This window comes from Argopecten irradians, chromosome 6 (assembly GCF_041381155.1).
Source record: "Argopecten irradians isolate NY chromosome 6, Ai_NY, whole genome shotgun sequence".
In the NCBI taxonomy this organism is placed as follows: Eukaryota; Metazoa; Mollusca; class Bivalvia; order Pectinida; family Pectinidae; genus Argopecten; species Argopecten irradians.
In genome coordinates this window covers 43,729,310-43,739,208 of record NC_091139.1, presented here as the reverse complement: position 1 = coordinate 43,739,208, position 9,899 = coordinate 43,729,310, and the positions used below count along the sequence as shown (strand labels likewise).

At 34.9% G+C, this 9,899-nt stretch overlaps 1 long non-coding RNA gene across 1 annotated transcript; it reads left to right on the top strand.

The window, feature by feature from the left end:
* Positions 1 to 2,525: 2,525 nt before the first annotated feature.
* LOC138326366 (uncharacterized) lies at positions 2,526 to 8,797 on the top strand. The gene is made up of 3 exons (XR_011208896.1): positions 2,526 to 2,547; positions 6,313 to 6,382; positions 8,615 to 8,797. It is a non-coding gene; the product is annotated as an uncharacterized lncRNA (long non-coding RNA).
* The last annotated feature ends 1,102 nt before the right edge of the window (positions 8,798 to 9,899 follow it).

Sequence of the window (9,899 nt, the reverse complement as noted above, 5' to 3'; positions counted from 1 at the left end):
ATGCATAATATTTGATGTTGGGTTTCATATGCCAATTATTCATAAATTTTTTTAGATTAACTAATCCAGATGCTTACTCCATTTTATTGGTAATTTAAAGGAGTACTTAAGTCCCGTGTTTATTTTTGATAATTTCATTTAATGGTCAATTCATTTTGAATTTTAGTACCTCATGCTGCTAGGGGTCGAAGATCTGTTTTCATTCTTTCCTTGGGATTGGTATCTGACTTTGTTTCTTCAATATATCTACGGAATACCATGTTTATCAACTTGTATTCGCAGAGCTGCATTTTCTAGATGTTTTTGACTCCTTTTTATTTGAAGGCGATCTAACAAAACAATTTCTTTCCCTTATTTTCTGTTGTAATTAGAATTTCAAACCTTAAATTTTCTCGATTATATTATTAGGTAATATTATATTGTTTTTTTTATTGGGGGCTAGTCTCTTTACAATTATTGTCTATAGTAAGTCTTTCAAAATCAACAACATTTTGTTTTTAACTTTGGCATTATTCTTCGGAATTTTCCCCATCTTAATTCAATAGAAATTTTTTATGATCTTTGTTTCAGATATCTATCTATCGTTGGGGGCCTAGCTATCATATACAGCTTTTCATAAAAATCAATCGTAGGGGGTCTAGCTATCTATTATATTCCTATTCTTTTTTCAGCATCTCCAGGTCGCTACAGATTTCTATACTTCTCTGGAGGTATTCAGGGTCTAGTGGCTTCTCTGTATATCTTGGAGTCTTTTCAAGTTTCGGCTTGAACCTCATTTAGCCTATAAATTCATCGTTTAAAATATTTATTGTAAGTTAATTATATGGATATGAACATGTATGATTACGCCAAATTTCTATTTTTTAATCTGTAGTGTAATAAACATCTTATTGTAAACTTCTTAAATTACTTGATGTATTGTTGTATATAAAATTGTTATATAACCCAATATCTTATAGTATTGTTTAAAATAAGAGTTGAATTCAAAGTTAAAAATATAGATAACCAATGTTTTCTTTGTATATTCATATTTTTTTGTTTCAGACGGAACTAGTCCTACCAATTATAGTCTGTCTTAAAAAGACTCTTTTTGATGCCTACTTTAATATAGTGCCTTCAAAAGATCGGGGCTGCACTGGCATTTAACAAACATATACACAGTGTTCAGGTAGTTTATTTGATTGTGCAATTTTTCTATTGTAAGGCAGCAAGATGTTCGGTATTCTGAAAACCCATTGATATAGACCATGTAAAGTCTATTCATCCATCTGGTGTTCCTTGGTCTGCAAAATATCATTCTATATAAAGTCTTTATCTTTATCTTACAATGATTACTTAGAATCAAGAAAAAATGAGGCAATTGGATAGAATATAAATAAGAAAAAACTAAGGTGTTTTTGTATTTCAGGGAAGACAACACCTTAGTAGATATATTCACCTTCCAGATCCTCGTCCATTTTGTTGAAGTTTTGGCCATCGCACACAAGGACGATTAGTCATTAGGTAAATTTGATTTGTCATTTTATATTATTTATGCCTTTTACTATAAAAACTGGCATAAACTCTTACCCAATAGTCCACGTCTGTTGTATTTATCCCGTCTTGTCCATTCCTGTGGACAGATGGGGGCATTTATTCCAACAGAATTTCAAATTTAGTACAAATAGCTCCTCAAATTGTCCTCAAATCTGTCAAAAAATTCAAAATTTAGGGATTAAATTATTATCAAAACAAATAAAAACTAGCAAAAAATGATAAATTTAAATGTATATCTACTATATCTAACTTCCATGAAACTACTAAAGCTTAAAATTAGAAAATTTTAAAGCAAACATGATGTACCAAAATTTCAAATGCAACAATTTTATTTCTTAAAACTTGGTTTAAAATATTTGATGGATTTGGGAGCCAAAAATCCATACATAAACCTTTGTAGATATTTACAAATATCGAACAAATTGACCAGTTATAGAATCAGTTTTGATTTACATTAGTCTATAGTGGTGAGAACTTTTTTAGCAATGAGTATTTTTCAATATGATTAAATTTTGATGATGTTTAAAAATTCTACGAACTTCAGTAAAAATGCAAAAATAAACCACTCTCGAAATTTAACTGCTATTCAATATATGCAATCTATGTAATCATCAACTAACATTCTAATTGATGTACAGGCACACAAGAGCAAGCATGTAAGGCCCTAGAACACTTAAGAAAATCATCTGTAAGAAGGCAGATATCTTGAAAAGGAAAGCAAACTACGGACAAGCCCAGGTGAGGAAACTCTACATTCTATGCTAAAACGGTAGCAATTCTATGTCAAAAAAACATAGATTCATTAATTCAGATAATCAAATTTATAGCAAATTATGTGAACAATGTGTTTAACAATAGTGTTGCTTTTTTTTCCTTCCTCAGTCAGTGGAGTAAGATCACCATTGATATATGTGTTTGCTAGGTTAATGCGTCAGTGTGGCCGACCCAGACAGAGAAGAGTGTCGACACATGTGTATGAAAAATTGCACAAGATGACTCCACTAATACAAGGTACAAAACAATACATTGTATTCCAATGTTTATAACAAAAAAATACATTTAGAGTATTGGATAGTTGGTCGATCCAGTGGTAACAAAAATCTCCCCTTTTTCACCAACATGGTTGGAATTTGATTCTCCAAAATATGAATGTAAACATTGGGTTAGCTTTACTACATATTCATGTATAGGGTTTTCCTGTGATTTTCTCTTACAAAAAACCCATTATGCAAACTAAAAAATATCAGGGCTAAAAGCATGATTTATATTTAGGTTTTATATATAGGTTCATAATTTTTGTTTAAAAAATGTTAGTTTAACGATAAATAAATTATATATAAACTTTATTCAATATAAAGTTACCTGAGAAAAATGCCTTTGAATCTAAAAAGGTTACAAGGACAAACAGTACCGTATTTTCGGAGTAAAAGCCGCGACTTTTTTCCCTGAAAATCGGGAGTGCGGCTAATACACCAGTGCGGCTTATCCGTGGACGAAAACCAAAATCTGACCATGTTTTTGCATTATTACGTCGTGATTCATATGTGAAAATCGTAAAGTTTTACTCGCCATTTTTAATGTAAAGTTATGCATCGAAAAAAATCACTGTAAAAGTGTTTTAAAAGATCAAAAAATGCAATGAAAATATATTAAAGATGAAAAAAATTACGTATCGGATGCATGTTCACTCGTAAAATTGTTTAATTCAAGGAAATCTGCCGACAGAAACGTGTTCACAAACACAATGGCGGTTTAGTAAAGTTATACAAAAAAAAATCACTGTAAAAAATTAAAATATATAATATGTGATGAAAATATAATAAAGATAAAAAATAATAACGTACCAGATACATGTTCAATCGTAAAATTGTTTAATTCACGGAAAATCGGCCGACTGAAGCGTGGTTGTTTACAGTCACAACACAATGGCGGACTGATTTCGCTATCGATTTGCTGCAGGATTGTTACCAAGAAAATAATAACTAAAACGTCAAAAATCATCAAATATCAAACAATAAGTTAAATATATCATTTAAATATTATGTGTGTGCAAGAAATGTCCGCAGACAGCAAGAAAACGATCTTCTGATCATGAATGACTGCTAACTTGCACACGTGTTACACTCTGTCAACATGTGTATTTCTCGGAATCCTGTCGCTGTGATTTCAATGAAATAATCAGTAATCAAGTTTATTCGCGTGTTTTACATGTTATTTAGAACATTCTAGCGATGTTATAAGCATCGAACAGTCTATAAAACATCATTTTATCGATCTCTGCAGCGGCAAACACCACGAGGTCTTAATCCGGAAGTTTACAAAAATAAGGCTTCGGTGAATTGCATCATGGGATACCTAGTTAACAAACAGTGGAAGAACACTCTAAACGAAGTCGATTGATACAGTAACTCTTTACACCAAGATATATTTAATACACAGAATATATATAAAAAAAGAAATATAATCCATTCCTATGCATAATGTTACTGAAGAAAGTATTTTATCGGCATACTGAAATATGAACGAGAGTAAACATGAACTCAAACTTGCACACGTAATGTGTACACATATGTCGGACAACAGGGGAATTTCCCGAAATCCTGTCGCCGTGATTTAATGAAAAATAATCAGCAATCAATTTTATAAACGTAAATCACATGTAATTTAGAACATTATACCGAGTTAAAACATCGCACAGTCATATTAAAATCATTTAATCAAATTTAATCGATCTCTGCAGCGAAAATAATATCCAGAAGTTTACAAAAATAAGGCTTCGGTGAAAGCATCATGGGATGGCAAATTGACAGAGAACACTCTAGCCTAATCGAAGTCAGATTTAGGTTAATGATGCAAGCCTTGATAATACAGTAAATCCTTTACACATCACTATAATAAATACACGAAATATATCAAAATAGAGATAAAATAAAATCATATGCATACTGAAAAAAGTTTTAACCGGCATGCTGAAATATGAGAGAGAGTAAACGTGAAATCGTACGGTCGCCATATTTGTTTACACAAAGTAGGCTTAATAGCAGAATAAACAAGGAATAGAAACATGGCCAAGTCCATTTTTGCTAAAGATATTTACATCATAGTGAGTTTTATTTGTTATATTTACAGTACAAGTTTACAGACAATTTTTTGTGATTATAAACGATCGATAAGCATTACCCCTACTTCAATAGAGATCGATCGTATGTACACAGATGGTTTACGTTGGTACATGGGCCTAAACATTTTGTGTGCGGCTAATATCACGGCGGCTGCGTCTTATAGTGTACAAAAACTGAAAAAATCGTAAAATAAAAAAAGGCCTCTGCGGCTTATACACAGGTGCGTTTATTGTCCCGGAAAAATATTGGTACAGTGGAACCTCCCGAAACACGATCATCGGTCGCGTGCATGTAATTTCGACCGGTTTAGAGCGGGTTCGGTTTGGAGAGGTGAAACCGAAATATCGATCATCACGATCCGGATTTAATCGATCGGAGAGTCTTTTTTTACACTAGATGCACCGCATTTATGCCTGGGCTGTTCGTTTTTTAATTAAAAACAACCGATATTGATTGTTTAATGAGGATGGTTAATCCTACAAAAGCGAAGAAAGAGATATCTTACTTTTAATAAAGGAATGGAATTTCAGCATAAAGCTGACTTTTGTTTACCGCTTATAAACGGTAGTTTTAGTTAGTTATTAGTTTGCGGAATGTTCTTGGGGATGTTCTCGTCTGAAACCTACATACATGTACGACCGATCGCTTCCGGTTACGTCAAGAATCAAATTATATGGTCTAATTACACGATGATCAGTCGATGCCGGCCATTATATGACAGTCATTTTCTAAAACAATACATTGCTTCGGCTTCTTCATACAGATAATTTATGTTATCCGACAACTACATATGTAAATAAAAAAACCGTGTGATTTGATTACGAAACTTTCTCTTTATTACTAGCTCTGCTTGTTTTCCTACAGTAAACAAACCGCGTGCACATGGTAGACCTTCGTTAGATATCTTAACAATAGACATGATTAAATAATCACACCACGATCTCGGGTATAATTACCGTGTACCTATAGCCTTCACATCTGTATACATGCCCCAGGACATGTCATGCAACAACTATGGTACAGGTACGTGTGTATTTCACGGTCGGTTGATCAGACCTCAATTCAATCTATCGGTGTCGCTCAGGTAAGGCCGGTTTTCAGAAGTGTATTTTAGTTACATTTGACTATTCCGATCTCAAAATCGGTCCGGTATTCGGAATTGGGAGGGATCGGTTTTGGGAAGTTTTATATACTATTAATAAAGAGGAGTTCATTCCGTACATGACATCCATGTTCGGTTTCTAGAGGTGATCGGTTTTGAGAAGGTTCGGTTTTGGGAGGTTCCACTGTATATTGATAGGGTAAAGTGTGTTTAGATGGTGTGTCCAGATACTGATTCTTCTTCATTTTGTTGGAGTTATTAAATAAGGTAGTGTATCCAGGTACATCTTTATGATAAATCAAACAAGATTACAAATACAATCCTCCTTTTTTAAACATAGGTTGTTTTCATTAACTTAAAACATTGATTACAAATAAACCCCTCCCATATGTGTAGCAGTTAATTGGTGACTTTTGACCAGTGATTTTTCTCCTAGTACTCTGGTTACATAACAAATTAAACTAAATAAAACAATTACATTAAATCTGACTTTAATAACTAAAATTAATGTGGTTTCTAAATTCCTAAATAAATTGTTTTTAATTTTTGAAGGAATCAAGTCTACCCAGATGTATTTCCAGGCGTTCCTGAAGAGTGAGAAACAGAAGTATTTCATCACAAGGTACCATCATTAAACTGTACTGGGCCATCATTACTATTATATCCATTAAACTACAATTAATTTTACTGTCTAATGTTGGCAGTTATGAGAGTGTAACTGCCAACACTATTGATGTTATAATTTCTAAATCATATTTGTCATGACAACAAGCACCTTTACGGCTGTTGAAATGTTGAAATGTTTAATGTTCTCTATTTAAATTATACTGTAGATATAGCATTTGTTCAGTTGGCATCCATTTTTAGCCCACCATCATCAGATGGTGGGCTATTCAAATCGCCCTGGGTCCGTGGTCCGTCGTCCGTGGTCCGTCGTCCGTCCGTAAACAATGCTTGTTATCACTATTGCTTAAAAACTACTGCAGGGATTTTGTTCAAACTTCACATGGAGGGTCCCCTTGGTCCATATTTGTGCCATACAGATTTTGTGGCTAATCAGAAAAGCAAGATGGCCACCAGGCAGCAATCTTTGATTTTGGCAGTTGAAGTTTGTTATCGATATTTCTTGAGAACTACTGAAGGGATTTTGTTCAAACTTCACATGGAGGTTACTTTTTGTCACTAGTTGTGCCATACAGATTTTGAGGCTGATCGGAAAAACAAGATGGCCGCCAGGCAGCCATCTTTGATTTTGGCAGTTGAAGTTTGTTATCAATATTTCTTGAGAACTACTGAAGGGATTTTGTTCAAACTTCACATGGAGGTTACCCTTGGTCACTAGTTGTGCCATTCAGATTTTGAGGCTGATCGGAAAAAACAACGAGGCAGCCATCTTTGATTTTGGGCAGTTGAAGTTTTGTTATCAATATTTCTTGAGAACTACTGAAGGGTATTTTGCCCTTGCCAGGCCATAAAGATTTTTTTAGCCTGATCTTTGATTTTGGGCAGTTGAAGTTTGTTATCAATATTTCTTGAGAAACTACTGAAGGGATTTTGTTCAAACTTCACATGGAGGTTACCCTTGGTCCCTAGTTGTGCCATACAGATTTTGAGGCTGATAGGAAAAACAAGATGGCCGCCAGGCGGCCATCTTGGATTTTGATAGTTAAGGTTTGATATCCCTATTTCTCAAAAAGTGCTGAAGGGATCTTTCTCAAATTTAATATGTAGGTTCCCTTAGGGCCCTAGTTGTGCATATTGCATTTTTGGACCAATCGGTGAACAAGATGGCCGCCAGGCCGCCATCTTGGATTTTGATAGTTAAAGTTTGTTATCGCTATTTCTCAGATAGTACTGAAGGGATCTGTCTCAAATTTTATATGTAGGTTCCCCTAGGGACCTAGTTGTGCATATTGTATTTTGGGACCAATCGGTCAACAAGATGGCCGCCAGAAGATGGCCGCCAGGCAGCCATCTTGGATTTTGTTATTCAAAGTTTGTTATTGCTATTTCTCAGAAAGTACTAAAGGGATCTGTCTCAAAATTCATATGTAGGTTCCCCGAGGGCCCTAGTTGTGCATATTGCGATTTGGGACCGATTGATCAACAAGATGGCCGCCAAGTAGTCATCTTGGATTTTGACAGTTGAAGTTTTTTACCGCTATTTCTCAAAAGGTACTGAAGCGATCTGTCTCAAATTTTATATGTAGTATGTTTGAAAAAGTTTAAAAAGTAGAGAAAAGATCCATCTTTCCTTTGTCAGATATATATCATTCTTTGGTGGGCGCCAAGATCCCTCTGGGATCTCTTGTTCTGTAACTGCCTACTTTAAGCAGTTCAATCGTCAAGGCATATATTATTTTATTTAGTGTTTTACATTATATTCAAGTAATCAAGATAATGATGGCATTTGGGATTGTTAATCAAACTGTTTTTCAGCCCTTATGTCTATTTCACATCATAAATAGATTTGTAGGGGGAGGGGATCAATAGAATCTTGCATTAGCCAGTCAGGTGGACAGGGATATCTCAACCCTTGTGAAAGATTTTGACCATCAACCCGGCCAAGGTGGACAGGGATATCTCAACCCCTGTTCACCTGACTGGCCCATGTAAGATTCTTTTGCTCCCATACTTAAATGAGAAATGGTGAAAATTCAGTCGACATGAACGACATGTATGTAAAAATGGTCGCCGCATGTATTGATGACGTCACTGTCTAGCGTATGTGAGCTGTCCCTACTCCGGCAAAAGACAGAGTTATCTTTTCCCTAGTAACCGCGGGATAACCCTGTCAAGTATGGGAGAAAATGGTATCTGGGATTTTTTGTTACATGACTTTCTCTATGGACAGGTTTGAAGGAGGAGGCCATACCAGTCACACCAAGGTAGGGTTAGTGGCATGCCCCACCCTGAGGTCTATGGGTGATACTGTCTCCCTGCCCTCCACCCTGGCCTGGTTTGACACCCTCCTAGCTGCTCTAGACTGTTATACCACCGTGTTTGGAGAAAACCTACTCACCCCAGTAGATATCTTTGGAGGTAAGTTTGCTAAAGGTACAAGATCTGGGTAAATGGTTAATGTGTGTAATATTTTACCTGTGGCCTTTTATCTGTGCATGGAGTTTAATGATCATACTGGCATGGGGTAGTACAACATATATCTTGGTGTGATTATACACGTAGCAAGTAGCTACCTCAACGTGGGTCATTGTAGCTTAATGTATTTTAACATACCGGTAGTGTGACTTGTGATATATATGTGTTGAAGCAGGTGGTGCTATGATATCTGTGATGATACGTATCTTTGCCAAAGGTTAGATAAGTAAAATATTTAACTAATAAGCACACAAGGTGCTTAGAAATTATAAAAAATGAGGGGACGTTTGAAAGGACTAAATTTGGAATAACCTTTTGCAAAATGGTTGCACATATTAAGGCATTAATAAATTTGCAAAAAATCAGATAAAGAATTTTCATAATTTCAGTCTGCATTTGAATCCAGGCGAATGGTATTGTGTCCTCTAAATGGGGGAGGGATGCTTATTGGACAAGGGCACTTTTTGGGTCGAATATGGTACACTATCCTATATTAATCTCTTAGCTTTTGCCCGTGTTTGTGGGGGATATTGAAAAAAAAATTCTGTCTGTCCATGCATATGTCTGTCAGAGATGTTTTCCGAACTCCAAAATTGTTCAAATTAGCAAATTAAACTTTGTGTTTATCAGGTGAAGTGTACTAGTATACGTCAATGTGTGTGAAGTGTGCCTTTTGGTACCGTCCATTTTTCTGTTACTATGGAACACCAAACTACAGTTGTCTTGTTTCTGAGCTATAATTCCAAAAACATTCAACGTAGCTTCTTTAAACTCTTTTTATATCAGGCTAATTTCCTAGTTGTGTCTTTTGCTGTCAGGTACCAGCTGTTTTTATTTTATTTATTTTTTTTGTACCTTGGAAACTTAGTTAAATTTACTGAAAAACAGTTTCCTTTCGTAAATAGCAGTCAGTGAAATGTGTGACATGTCAACTTGAGATGGGTTTTCCTTTAAGAGAAGGGATATAAAAACACTCAATTAATATGTAGATTTGTCTCCCCTGAGGTTAAGATGTATATAAGTCAATGAAATATATATTC